Source organism: Bombina bombina, chromosome 2, assembly GCF_027579735.1.
Source record: "Bombina bombina isolate aBomBom1 chromosome 2, aBomBom1.pri, whole genome shotgun sequence".
NCBI classification, from domain to species: Eukaryota; Metazoa; Chordata; class Amphibia; order Anura; family Bombinatoridae; genus Bombina; species Bombina bombina.
The window spans coordinates 776,205,282-776,218,955 of NC_069500.1; positions in this window are offsets into that span (position 1 = coordinate 776,205,282).

Below are 13,674 nucleotides of genomic sequence, written 5' to 3' on the forward strand. Positions count from 1 at the left end.
TTAGTTCTGGTAATTTAGCCAAAACTTCAGTCATAACAGTAGCCATATCTTGTAATGTTATTTGTAATGGCCGCCCAGATGTACTGGGCGCCCACAATATCGCGCACACTCCCGAGCGGGAGATGCAGGTACTGACACGTGAGGCGAGTTAGTCGGCATAACTCTCCCCTCGCTGTTTGGTGAAATGTGTTCAATTTGTACAGATTGACTTTTATTAAAGTAGCATCAATACAGTTAGTACATAAATTTCTATTGGGCTCCACTTTGGCATTAGCACAAATAGCACAGCTATCTTCCTCTGAATCAGACATGTTTAACACACTAGCAACTAAACTTGCAACTTGGAAATACTATTCAAGTAAAATACTATGAAAACGTACTGTGCCTATAAGAACACAGAAAGATTTATGACAGTTGAAAATTAATAAACTGAAAAGGTTATAGCATCAATTTTTGTAAAAAAACACAATTTTAGCAAAGGTTTGTTCCCATTAGCAAAGGATAACTAACCCTGATAGCAGAAAAAAAGTTAAAGAATAAACGTTTTTTATCACAGTCAACTACAATCTCACAGCTCTGCTGTGAATGATTACCTCCCTCAAAACAAGTTTTGAAGACCCCTGAGTTCTGTAGAGATGAACCGATCATGCAGGAAATACCATGAGCTTCTGACTGAATTTTTTGATGCGTAGCAAAAGCGCCAAAAAAGGCCCTCCCCCTCACACACAACAGTGAGAGAGATCAGTAAACTGTCAGAAATTAGATCAAGCAACTGCCAAGTGGAAAAATAGTGCCCAAACATTTTATTCACCCAGAACCTCAGAAAATGAAAAACGATTTTACATTCCAGCAAAAACGTTTAACATAAATTAAGAGTTATTAAAAAGCCTGTTGCTAGTCCCTGCAAATTATGTACACAGTGTAATTCCAGTGAAGTACCATTCCCCAGAATACTGAAGTGTAAAATATACATACATGACATTATATCGGTATGGCAGGATTTTCTCATCAATTCCATTGTCAGAAAAATAAAAGCTGCTACATACCTCTTTGCAGATTAATCTGCCCGCTGTCCCCTGATCTGAAGTTTACCTCTCCTCAGATGGCCGAGAAACAGCAATATGATCTTAACTACTCCGGCTAAAATCATAGTAAAAACTCTGGTAGATTCTTCTTCAAATTCTACCAGAGAAGGAAATAACACACTCCGGTGCTATTATAAAATAACAAACTTTTGATTGAAGGTATAAAACTAAGTATAATCACCATAGTCCTCTCACACATCCTATCTAGTCGTTGGGTGCAAGAGAATGACTGGGAGTGACGTAGAGGGGAGGAGCTATATGGCAGCTCTGCTGGGTGAATCCTCTTGCACTTCCTGTTGGGAGGAGTAATATCCCAGAAGTAATGATGGACCCGTGGACTGATCACACTTAACAGGAGAAATGAAAGTTTAATTTATACTAGACTTCCCTTTAAATACAAATAAAAAAAAACAACAACTTAATGACAAGTAAAAGTTTGCAATAGAGAGGGGCATTTAGAAGGGGTTTGGACCCTGACAAAAACAAATCTAAATACCTCTTGCTTACTTATAAACAGATTACAGGACACATAAGCTCTAAAGTTTGTCACCTACATAATAATTATGACTCCAGATTTTTCAAGTGACCAGTAATTAACCCGTCTCTTCTAGGAACAACGAGAAGACTGCATTACTCAGAACTATGCATAATATGCATTAATATGTTTAAAGAGAATTTTCGCTTTAAATGATGTCCAAAAATCTATCAGTAGTTTACATTGGTTCCACTGCCTAATTAAGGACCGGATCACAAGTGGAGAGTTAAATATCGCATTCAAGAAAGCGATCTTAGCGCTCCACTTTGTAATACCAGCGCACGCTAATACCAGCACACGCAATTTTGAGACAGCGTCAGAACCTCGCGCAGAGAAGGGGGTAAGTCGCGCAACAATGGGCAGCAAATATAAATATATATGTATATGCTGATTTACATACATATTTATGTGTTAATATGTATATATATTTACTGGGAAACGCACAGTTCACATAGACCGCCATGTAAAGGCACTTTTCAGTCCACCAACTTTAGACCCCAAAAACTGCCTAGTGCAGTTGTTTATTTAAAAAAAAATGCTATATACTACATTACATTGCTCTCTATTTTGAAGGCATTTGGGGCACTTTTAGAAAATGAACCAGAGATCTGATCTTTGGTTAATTGTCTGAGCACTAATTGCCATAACGAGCTTGCGGTAGCAATAACCAGCCACTTGTAATGGCTGTCTAATTATTGCGCACTCGCAAATAGGCAAATGTACCCGATAATTTAGCTCTCCACTTGTAATCTAGCTCTAAATATGCTATTACTCTAATACTTTTCAAGGTTTGACTTTTTATTTCATAAGTTTGTAAAGGAGCTCATATATCTGTAGCAGGAACCCAATAATCCACTTCATATTATATCACAATATCTTCATTGCATACAGAAATAGTGTATACAGTAATATATCCACATGCAGTGGTCAGATAGCATTTAACAGTACCAAATTCTAGGAACCACATATGACCATCAACCCGTCTGCTACATTTTAGATATACTTAGAGTGTATAAAAGTTATGGGTGCAGTTGAGTGGTGGCTAAACATTTTTATTGTGCCATAGCGTTGTATATCTACTTTTCTACTATCATTATACTGTCACAAATTGAGACGCATGTTGGTGGTATAACCTAGAGCAGGTCTCTGCAAATCATTAGTGTCTAATGGCAGGGCCTTCTTTAATATTGACTGGATACTGGGCAAACATTTTCTTGGGCCCCCCTCATGCAATTTCGCTCTCCATCCCAACAAACAACTAAATCAATTTATTGTATTATTTTGTTTTTAAATTATTAGCCCAGCAGTGGATCATCCACTGCTGGGCTAATCATTTAAAAAAAATAAAAAATATGTGAAACTGGACCTAAGCAGTACTAGTAAATAAATATATAAATTCCTCCACTGTGGATTAATTTAATATGCTTTTGAATGTGATTCTGGTGTGAGGTTAGCTGGTTAAAGAGATTTAGGGCAGCCAACAGGAGCAACGCAAGGCAAAGACTGAGGAGGAAGCATGGAGGTGCAGACAAATATAAGTTTACTGACTGGAACAGCAGAACTACTATGGGAAGCTGTAAAATCTGAGACAGAGAGAAAAAAATACTATAAAAATAAACCTTACCTTAATATGTGAAGTATCAGCATGACACTATACATCAGCCACAACAGCACATGTCACTTCTTTGCTAAGAACAAGTTCCCTCTCACCCTGCACTAGACAATGCTGCATGGGGGAGGTGGCATGTGTGCACTCACTTATTCTCCCACTGACACCTTTCTAGAAAGCACTGTTCCCCTAACAAATTTCAGTTAGTTGATCTTAGGGCCACAGCAGAAAGAGCAGGGCTAAGGGAACCAGCAGAATGGATGCTGTCTGACCAAGGCTGCATGGATACAGTGTGAGATGAGTCACACAGCCTCAATACTGAAGAGAGCAGTGTGTGCAGCTGCACAGATGCTCAAATCCTCACGTTCCTGCCGCTCCAGCTTTCTGCTGCATGCGCCTACAGTCAGCCCTATCCAGAAACAATCCCCACCACCAGAGCAGTTACCTGGCAACAGTGGTAACCTCAGCAGGACCTTTTCTGATGCAGTGGGATTGGCTGGATGCCGAGTTAGGGCTTAGCATGAAGTGCTGCACAGTGCACATCTAAAACAGCACATGGCACTTGCTTGGCATGTCACATGACACCGGCACGGTGTGGCACAGTTTCTCACAATTAAATATAAGCAGAGAACGTTTGACTGTGACAGTATTAGGACTGACTGTGTGTGTGTCCCATGTCACTAGCAGTCTGGCATGAACCAAAAAAAATATTATTATTTTTTTTAGTACTCTTGGGCCCCTCAACAAAGACTGGGCCCTGGGCAGCTGCCCCTTTTGCCCTGTGTTAAAGACGGCTCTTGTGGTGTGTGTTGTAGGAGAGTGTGTGTGGTAACAGGACAAAAAAGTTTGAAAAACCATGAGATAGATGTTTGTGGATATGGAAAAAGCAGAATGAAAAAGGTTTTCTTTCACTGCACTTTCAAACACTCAGTTAATATCCATAGCCTATAGCTGCTATGTGTATGCTCAATATGCACAGTAACCACCTTGATAAGGGTTGAAGGCTATTTTGTCCTGTCAAAGATGGCATCTGAGTGTATAGTACATTGGCAACACTCCACGGCTATGTAGGCAAGCAGATTACAGTAGTTGCAATGAAAAAGGATTTGCTGCACTGATAAAAATTATTCTGTTGGGTTGTAATTTTAACGCAAACATTTTATAATTTTCATCAAATGAATTATTGTTAGTTCATTTACTTATAGATATTTTGAGTACCTTACTTAATATGCATTAGTTGTGAAAGCACTTTTTTACAATTTTAAATTGAATATATTATATTGAGTAATCTAGACAAAGATTTTAAGCCGTGTGCATTTCTGAAATACTGTTTAAGTTATATTTATTTAAAAACACTGATTATGTGAGCTGCATTAAAGGGATATGAAACCCATTTTGTTTCTTCCATGATTTAGAAAGAGCATACAATTATAAACAACTTTCTAATTTACTTCTATTATCTAATGTGCTTCATTCTCTTGATATTCTTTGCTGAAAAGCATATCTAGATATGCTTCGTAGCTGCTGATTGGTAGCTGCACATAGATGCCTCCTGTGATTGGCTCACCATCTGCATTGCTATTTCTTAATTAAATGATATCTAAAGAATGAAGCAAATTAGATAATAGAAGTAAATTGGAATGTTGTTTAAAATTGTATTCTCTACCTTAATCATTAATTATTTTTTTTTTGGGTATAGTGTCCATTTAATAACAGGTGCTTGGCCTATATTTTGCATATATTTTGCATAACTTGATGGGACAGAATATTTGGAGTTGGTGTATGTGGCCAATGTTCCCAAACTCCCCTTTCTTTAGAGTAATATTTTGTGCTGGTATTGGTTCCTATATAAATATTTTGTGTGTATGCTTTATGTAGAGTGTGTCACCCCAAACTAAGTGTACGGTTCATGCTTACATAGAAATAATGAGACATTAGAGTGGGTAACGTAACCGGGACCTATAGCCTTTGATACAAAAGAGGAACAGTTTTTAGATAACTATCTAAATGGGGGGTCTGAGAAGAAGAGGGTAGGGACAAATATAGCCATGCTGTTACTAGCTACGCTACTAATTAGATATAAAGTGAAAATAGTCAATATAACTAAAATAAATAAGTGTTATTGCTAGTCCGGGCAATGATAGTTTTTAACTGTATCATTTGCCTGCAAGATCTAAAGTAACTGATTTGTTATAATATTCTTATTTAAATATTTGTTATAGAACATATCACTTCAATTAGTGTTCTGTCATTTTGGATCGTCTGACCTTTTACAAATGTCACTGCTATTAGTACAAATTGTTCCTGGGGCAGAACCAGCCATTTCATATTTTTCTGTCACAATAGAACATTTCTCTCTCTCTGACCAAAATATAATTAGGAATTCCAAAATCCAAACTTATTCTGAAATACCAACTTTTTAATTTATATTTGTTTAAATATACAATTATCAAAAAATACAGTTTCTGATGGTACTATGTACACAAATGTATTACAAATGATATAGAACTAGCTTTAGGTTACATCACATGTATTATGACATGTAAATATTAAATGACATAAGATATTATTGTCTACACTTGGTTCCATCCCCTATCTAAACTGTCCCATTTTAAAGATACACATATTCCTAAGTCCAAACCTTTTCCAGTCCCAAGAAGTTTGAATAAAGGGGTTTCTTCCTGTAATATACAGTACATCTTTCTAATTTACCTCTATTATCAAATTTGCTTTGTTCTCTTGATATTCTTTTATTGAAGAGCAAACGTAGGTAGGATCATGTGAGCTCAGGAGCAAGCACGTGTGTCTTTACTTAGCACTCTATGGCAGCAATGTTTGCAACAGTGGATAACATAGCTACAATAAGTAAAGTCCTTGCAGCTTCTGAGAAAGACATGGCCAGTGATTTGTGTGCTTGTGTGACTAATGCTTCTCATTGGCTCACTGACTATGTTTTATTCCATAGCTGTAAGGCTTTCAGCCTCCAATAGATACTTTATCTATGTGTTTAAGCTCATTAATGCAAAAAGTAAAATATTTAATTGTAAGTAGTTCAACATGTTTATTTATTTTGTTTGCTTTCTGGTGGTTTAACCCCTGAAAATTGTTATTTATTCCCCATGAAATGTTGGAATGCATCCTGTATAATTCCTGCAACATTCTATGCAGTGATTATATGGACAGCGCAGGAGCTTATGCATCTCTATTTAATTGGCCACTGCAAAGAGTATAAAATAAAAATACTCAAAGAAATGTAACAAGGGATAGGGCTATGGACTGCAAAACAATGCAACATTTGATATCTATTTTCATACTAATAAAGTATTTCTTTTACATGTAGTTCTTTTGCTATACATTGCTTAGTTGCTGATATATACTATGCATTTAAATACAAAATAAGTTGAAGGTCCATTACAGGGAAAAGTCGTTGTCTCAAATATTGTTTCAAAATAACATATTTTTTTATTCTAATAGGATTTTAAATTACATTATATTCATTTTAAATTACATTTTATGTACTGTTAAATGTGTATTTTCCATTGGTGCAGTTTGGTACTATGAAAAGCTTTACCCTGGAATCACTACTTGCCATTTGCACACTTTGGGTCTAAAATGAGTCCTTGTACCTATAATGGTATTAGCAGTAGCAGACCTACTCAACAAAGGGTCCTGGAACTTTTTTTTTTGGGATGGGGGGCTCCCGAAAGGTTACTCAGTAGTAAGTAAAAGCAATAACTTAGATAAATAGACAGATAGATCTGCAACTTGCACTAATAAGGCTCCCCTGCCTTAAAGGGACAGTCTATACCAGAATTTTTATTGTTTTAAAAGATAGATAATTCCTTTATTACCCATTCCCCAGTTTTGCATAACCAACACAGTTATAATAATATACTTTTAACCTCTGTGATTATCTTGTATCTAAGCCTCTGCAAACTGCCCCTTTATTTCAGTTCTTTTGACAGACTTGCAGTTTAGCCAATCAGTGACTGCTCCCAGATAACTTCTCGTGCACGAGCACAGTGTTATCTATATGAAACACATGAACTAACACCCTCTAGTGTTGAAAAACTGTTAAATGCATTCTGAAAAGAGGTGGCCTTCAAGGTCTAAGAAATTAGCATATGAACCTCCTAGGTTAAGCTTTCAACTAAGAATACCAAGAGAACAAAGCAAAATTGGTGAAAAAACTAAATTTGAAAATTGCTTAAAATTACATGCCCTATCTGAATCATGAAAGTTTATTTTGGCCTAGACTGTCCCTTTAAGATTGTACACGCCTATGTATAGACTGGCTGTTATGGGCCCCTCAGTGCTTGGGCCCTGGTGTCACTGCACCTGCTGTACCAATGGCAGTTTTGCCCCTGGGTATTAGTAGACGTATGTTTAATATTATAAAGGTGTAGACCATGGGGCCTATTTATTAAAGGGACAGTAAACTTAAAAATTAATATTATATAATTCTGCACAGAGTCACATAGTGCAGAATTATTTAACATTAGCTTACCGGCAGCTTTATACATTAAATTATTGCAAAGAAATTATATGTAAAAGCTCCTTTTACCAGAACACCACTCTTTGCTCTACTGAGCAGGTCTGTTTTTTTCACAGCGCATCCGGCAACACTGTCTAGTCACAGTGTGACCGGTCGCGCCACTAAAATGAATGTAGCTTGCTCCTGCTACTAGACCAGAGCGGGCTACATTCATTTTAAGCAAAGAGCAGCGTTCTGGTAAAAGGAGCTTTTACATATAATTTCTTTGCAATAATTTAATGTATAAAGCTGCCAGTAAGCTAATGTTATATAATTCTGCACTATGTGCAGAATTATATAACATTAGTTTGTAAGTTTACTGTCCCTTTAAGGTGCGAGTGGACATGATCCTATACAGCGAATCATTTCCGCTGCACATTGATAAATGCCGACAGCTTACGCTGTCGGCATTTATCATTGCACAAGCAGTTCTGGTGAACTGCTTGTGCAATGCCACCCCTGCTGGGGGTGTCAATCAGCCTTTAGACCGCTGCTTCATAACTACTGTTTCCGGCGAGCCTGAAGGCACGGCGGAAACAAGCATCAAAAACAGTTTTTAATATATCCATGCATCAAAAACAGTTTTTAATATATCCATGCATCAAAAACAGTTTTTAATATATTTAGAATTTTTCCTAGGAGAGACTAACCACATAAACCTTTTTTGGAAAACGTTTGATTAATTATGAGCCAGCCATCATTTTAAGTGGGTAGGACTTTCAACAGTATAAAGTCAAGACTTCCGGGCTTAAACAGTTATGATAGCCTACTTTTATACTCAATATGTAATGTATTATAATGGAACTTACACTTATCTGCTCTTATAGGGTTGGCTATCTAAACTGTTATTGCATGGTAGCGAAGATTAGACAAATACACAAACTTAATTAAAAATGTTAAATGGAAAAAACAAGGTCAATAAAAGCTGAAACTGGTAACATTTATATTCCCCAAAAAATAAAAAATAATACAGGTACAAATCCCTAAATCCACAATTCCAAAATCCAAACTTATTCTGAAATCCAAACTTAAAAATAGATATTTTTTTAAAAAAATAAAATGATCAAAAATTACTATGTTTGACCTTCCCGTAAGTCACGATCTTCTTTGTCTGTGTCTTTCTTCTTTTTTTTTGTGTTCTTAAATGCATAATATACTGTACTGTACTAGCTTTCTGAGGGACCTACCTTTAGGTTGCATGTATAAGCTGCATAATGACATGCAAATATATCCTAAATGACATAAAACATTATTTACATTTGGTTCCATCCCCTCTTGTCCCATTTTACAGATACAAATATTCCAAAATCCAAACTATTCTGAAATCCAAACCTTTTCCAGTCCCAAGCAGTTTGGATAAAGAGTTTTCTACCTGCAAATCAAAATAGTCTTGTCTCTAAATGGCCACTAGATGGTACTGGTCAGCTTTACGTTAGAAAGGATGTAAATAATAGGATATGAGTCAACTGTATTGTAACACACTTTGAAATGGCAAATGTGTTGACTGCTTTAGCATTATTAATAAAAAATATTGCTGTTCTTGATATAAGATGAAGGTTTCCCCTGCAGCAAATGTTTTAATTTTAGTGATATATACTTAATACACACTCAGTTCTGCGTAAATTCCTGAACTCTAGTGCATCTCATTCCTATCAAATCTCTTTCGTGTGAACTTGAAAAGCCATATATATGGGGAAAGTTTCAAAACAGATGGTTTTTAGAATTGGGTTTCATGTTACAAGTTGGAAGATCTTCGAGGAAAGATGCATTTATTGAGCTAGTAAAGAGATATGATGCATTAAAATGCAGGTGATACAATATTTACTTAAAAAGGACAAAAACTAGAATAAAAAAATGCTGTAATTTATAAGTGTTTAATCCCTGCATAGGAAAATAACCATTATACAAAACTATTGATATCACTCACCATTTGTTGGTATTTTTTTGGCAAATCCACACCACATGAGTTAAAGACAAAATAAAAAAGAAAAGAATAAAAATGCTGTTTACCTTTTTGGTAACATTTTAGATGATTCTCCCACATCAAAGAACAACGGATTTGGACAAGAAAGGGTTGAACTATTACTCTGGGCTAACATTTACGTTTACAGTGATCAACCAACTACATGCTTCTTTAAAGGGACAGTATACACCAATTTTAATTTAACTGCATGTAATAAACACTACTATAAAGAATAATATGCACAGATACTGATATAAAAATCCAGTAAAAAAACCATTTAAAAACTTACTTAGAAGCTCCCAGTTTAACACTGTTAAAAAGGTTACTGGAACACCCACTGCAAGTGGGAAATAGCAGACACTCCCCCTTCCTCTGCATATGAAAAGACTTTTTACACAAACAGGAGCAAGCTGGAGTAGGTATGCGTCAGTATTCTCCTAAAACTTTGGGGCTTGGTTAGGAGTCTGAAAATCAGCGCAATGTTATTTAAAAATAAGCAAAACTATACATAAAAAAAAGCTGTATAGGCTATATAAATGGATCATCTACAAAACATTTATGCAAAGAAAAATCTAGTGTATAATGTCCCTTTAAGGGGAAGCTGGACCAGTTCAGGGTAATTTTTACAAATAAGGAAAACTTATGTTCAAGAAATTCTAATCAGCTTCATAATAAAACCTTGTGGTTTTGGGTGTATTGCCTTCATTTCAAATTTTACTTTTTAGATTAAATATTTACTGAATTTGAGCTTTAATATGACATAAAGTGAGAGTTTTTTGTAATCTCAAAACTGAAGCCAATTTGAATTGTTTGTGTCTGGATAATATTACTTCCTGTGGACCCTAGAGCCCAGAATGCTTCACTGAGAAAGGTCACATGAATCTTTCAAAACAAGTTCTCAGCAGAACAACACAAAGATTTTCATTTGTAAATGTTCTGCCCTAACTGAACTCTAATAAGCTTAAAAAGTATCAGCCTGAGCAATCCTACAGCTATCCTGGACCAAAACATAATTTCTTCAATTTTGTTTTTCATCTAGGCTCCTTCATGCAATTATATGCCAATTCAGTAACAATGCAATGCTAATTAATATCCATTTGTATGAGTCATTTGGCTTTAGTTCCTCTGTGACTTATGTAAACAAAATATATATCTAATTATTATCTTTATGTGCTGTTCCCCGTTATTATAAGAAATCTGGAATTATATTAAGAAATTCTACAACATTAAAGCTTTATGGGATATGATGTGGCATTAGATCACCTGACGCTGTTAGCTGAAGTTTGCACATTGAAGAATTGTGCATGCATGCAAGTCATGAGCTAAAAACTTATTAAAAGCATGTTTTTTTTTTAAATTAGAATAGGCTAAAGAATTATTTCTAATGGTATCTGAAATGCAATATAAAATATTTCATTATATGTAGCAAAAAAACAAGCTTTGTATATACTTTCAATATTTATTCTGTCCCCTTTTACTGTAAGTGTCTTCTACAAATTCACCTATTATTATTATTATTGGTTATTTGTAGAGCGCTAACAGATTCCGCAGCGCTATAAACATAGGCAAAATACAAGGAAACATTTATAGGGATCAAACAGGTAGAGGGCCCTGCCAAGAGTCTCACTGTTGAAGTCAGCTCTAAAGAAGGTGATCTACAAGCAGTTGGGCTCTTAGGCTTACATTCTAAAGGGGTTCAGGGGATAGCAATGGAGGAGAGGAACTGGTATAAAGAAAGGTTAGTGTAGGTTGTATGAATCCCTGAACAGAAGAGTCTTTAGGGACTGCTTGAAGCTTTCAAAACTAGTGGAGAGTCTTGTGGAGTGAAGCAGAGAGTTCCACAAGATGGGAGCCAGTCTGGAGAAGTCCTGCAAACGGGAGTGTGAGGAGGTAACAAGAGAGGAGGAGATTGTGAGCAGAGCGAAGGGGACGGGAAGGAAAGTATCTGGAGACAAGGTCTGAGATATGGGGGGGGGGGGGGAGCAGTGCAGTTGAGGGCTTTGTATGTCAGATTAAGAATTTTGTGTTTAATCCTGGAGGCAAGAGGAAGCCAGTGAAGGGATTGGCAGAGAGGTGCAGCAGATGAAGAGCGGCATATAAGGAAGATGAGCCTGGCAGAGTCATTCATTATGGATTGTCACGATACAAACGTTTACATGGCGTTCATGCAAAGAAAAGATATGTATATAAATATATTTTTATATATTATTTGTACCCCAACTCATATATGGCTCCCACAAAGTTTTTACTAAAGCATTCGTGAAATACACTTTCATGCATAATAAATTATTCTAAATAGCAATGAACCCACATGAACGATTACTGTCGCAATATATGCGCCTATTCATTCTGTACTGTTTTCAATCTGTCAAATACACTAAGACTGCAGTTTGTTTGTTTTTATTAAAATGTCTGCACCAGTTAGTATGGAGCTACAATCAAAGCTAGGTTTATCTATTTGTAGACGGACAGGGTTCACATGTTGAATTTCATCGCAAATTGTTGGACCTGTTTGTTCCATATATTTCTAGAAAAGCACAAAAGAAACAATGTATTAATATTGCATAAGAAAGTGCATAAAATACAAAAAAATAGTATCAAAATTGTTTCATATATACATCATTCACGCAAATACTTTATTTAGATATTGTAACAAACAGGCACACCACATACATGTTAAGTTAAAAATACTTGAACTCCTAGATGGAGCATATCAGGGTAACCTGAATATATTATGCCAGGATTATTGTTTAAATATGTTGACCACTATAGGGAGTCTGTATATGCAAAAAATATTTAATTTCACTATCTTTGGCTAAGTTCCTTCTATAGCAAGAGCTGTATTTATTGTTATACTGGCTAGAGAAATATATCAGGTCGGATTATTATTATTATTATTGGTTATTTGTAGAGCGCCAACAGATTATGCAGCGCTATAAAGCTGAATACAACAAAACAAATTATAGGGATCAAATGGGTAGAGGGCCCTGCCAAGAGGTCTGCACTGTTTGTAGTCAGCTCTTAAAAGGTGATCTGCAAACAGCTGGACTCTTAGGATTACAAGCTAAGGGGGTTCAGGTGATAGCAATGGAGGAGAGGAACTGGTATAAAGAAAGGTTAGTGTAGGTTGTAGGCATCCCTGAACAGTAGAGTATTTTAGGGAGCGCTTGAAGCTTTCAAAACTAGGGGAGAGTCTGTGGAGCGAGGCAGAGAGTTCCACAAGATTAAAGCCAGTCTGGAGAAGTCCTGTAAACGGGGAGTGTGAGGAGGTAACAAGAGAGGAGGAGAGTAGGAGGGTCATGAGCAGAGCGAAGGGGACGGGAGGGAGAGTATCTAGAGACAAGGTCTGAGATATAGGGGGGAGCAGTGCAGTTGAGGGCTTTGTATGTCAGAGAAAGAATTTTGTGTTTAATCCTAGAGGCAAGAGGAAGCCAGTGAAGGGATTGGCAGAGAGGTGCAGCAGAGGAAGAGTGATGTGCAAGGAAGATGAGTCTGGCATTCATTATGGATTGTAAAGGAGCTAGGCGGCAGCTGGGGAGACCAGAGAGGACAGAGTTGAAATAATCGAGGCGGGAAAGGATGAGAGAGTGAATTAAAATCTTAGTTGTGTCTTGTGTAATGTCTAATTTTAGAGATGTTTATAAGGTTGAAGCGGCAGGCTTTAGCCAAGGATTGAATGTGAGGAGTGAAAGAAAGATTTGAGTCAAATGTGAGCCCGAGATATCGGGCATGTGGGATAGGGGTAATGATGGAGTTGTCGACAGTGATAGAGAGATTGGGGGTGGAGATTTTGGAAGAAGGGTGGAAAATAATGAGCTCAGTTTTGGAGAGATTTAGTTTGAGGTAGTGTGAGAGGACATCCAGGAAGAGATGTGAGCAAGACAGTTAGTGACACGGGTTAGCAAGGAAGGAGATAGGTCTGGTGCAGAGAAGTAGATTTGGGTGTCA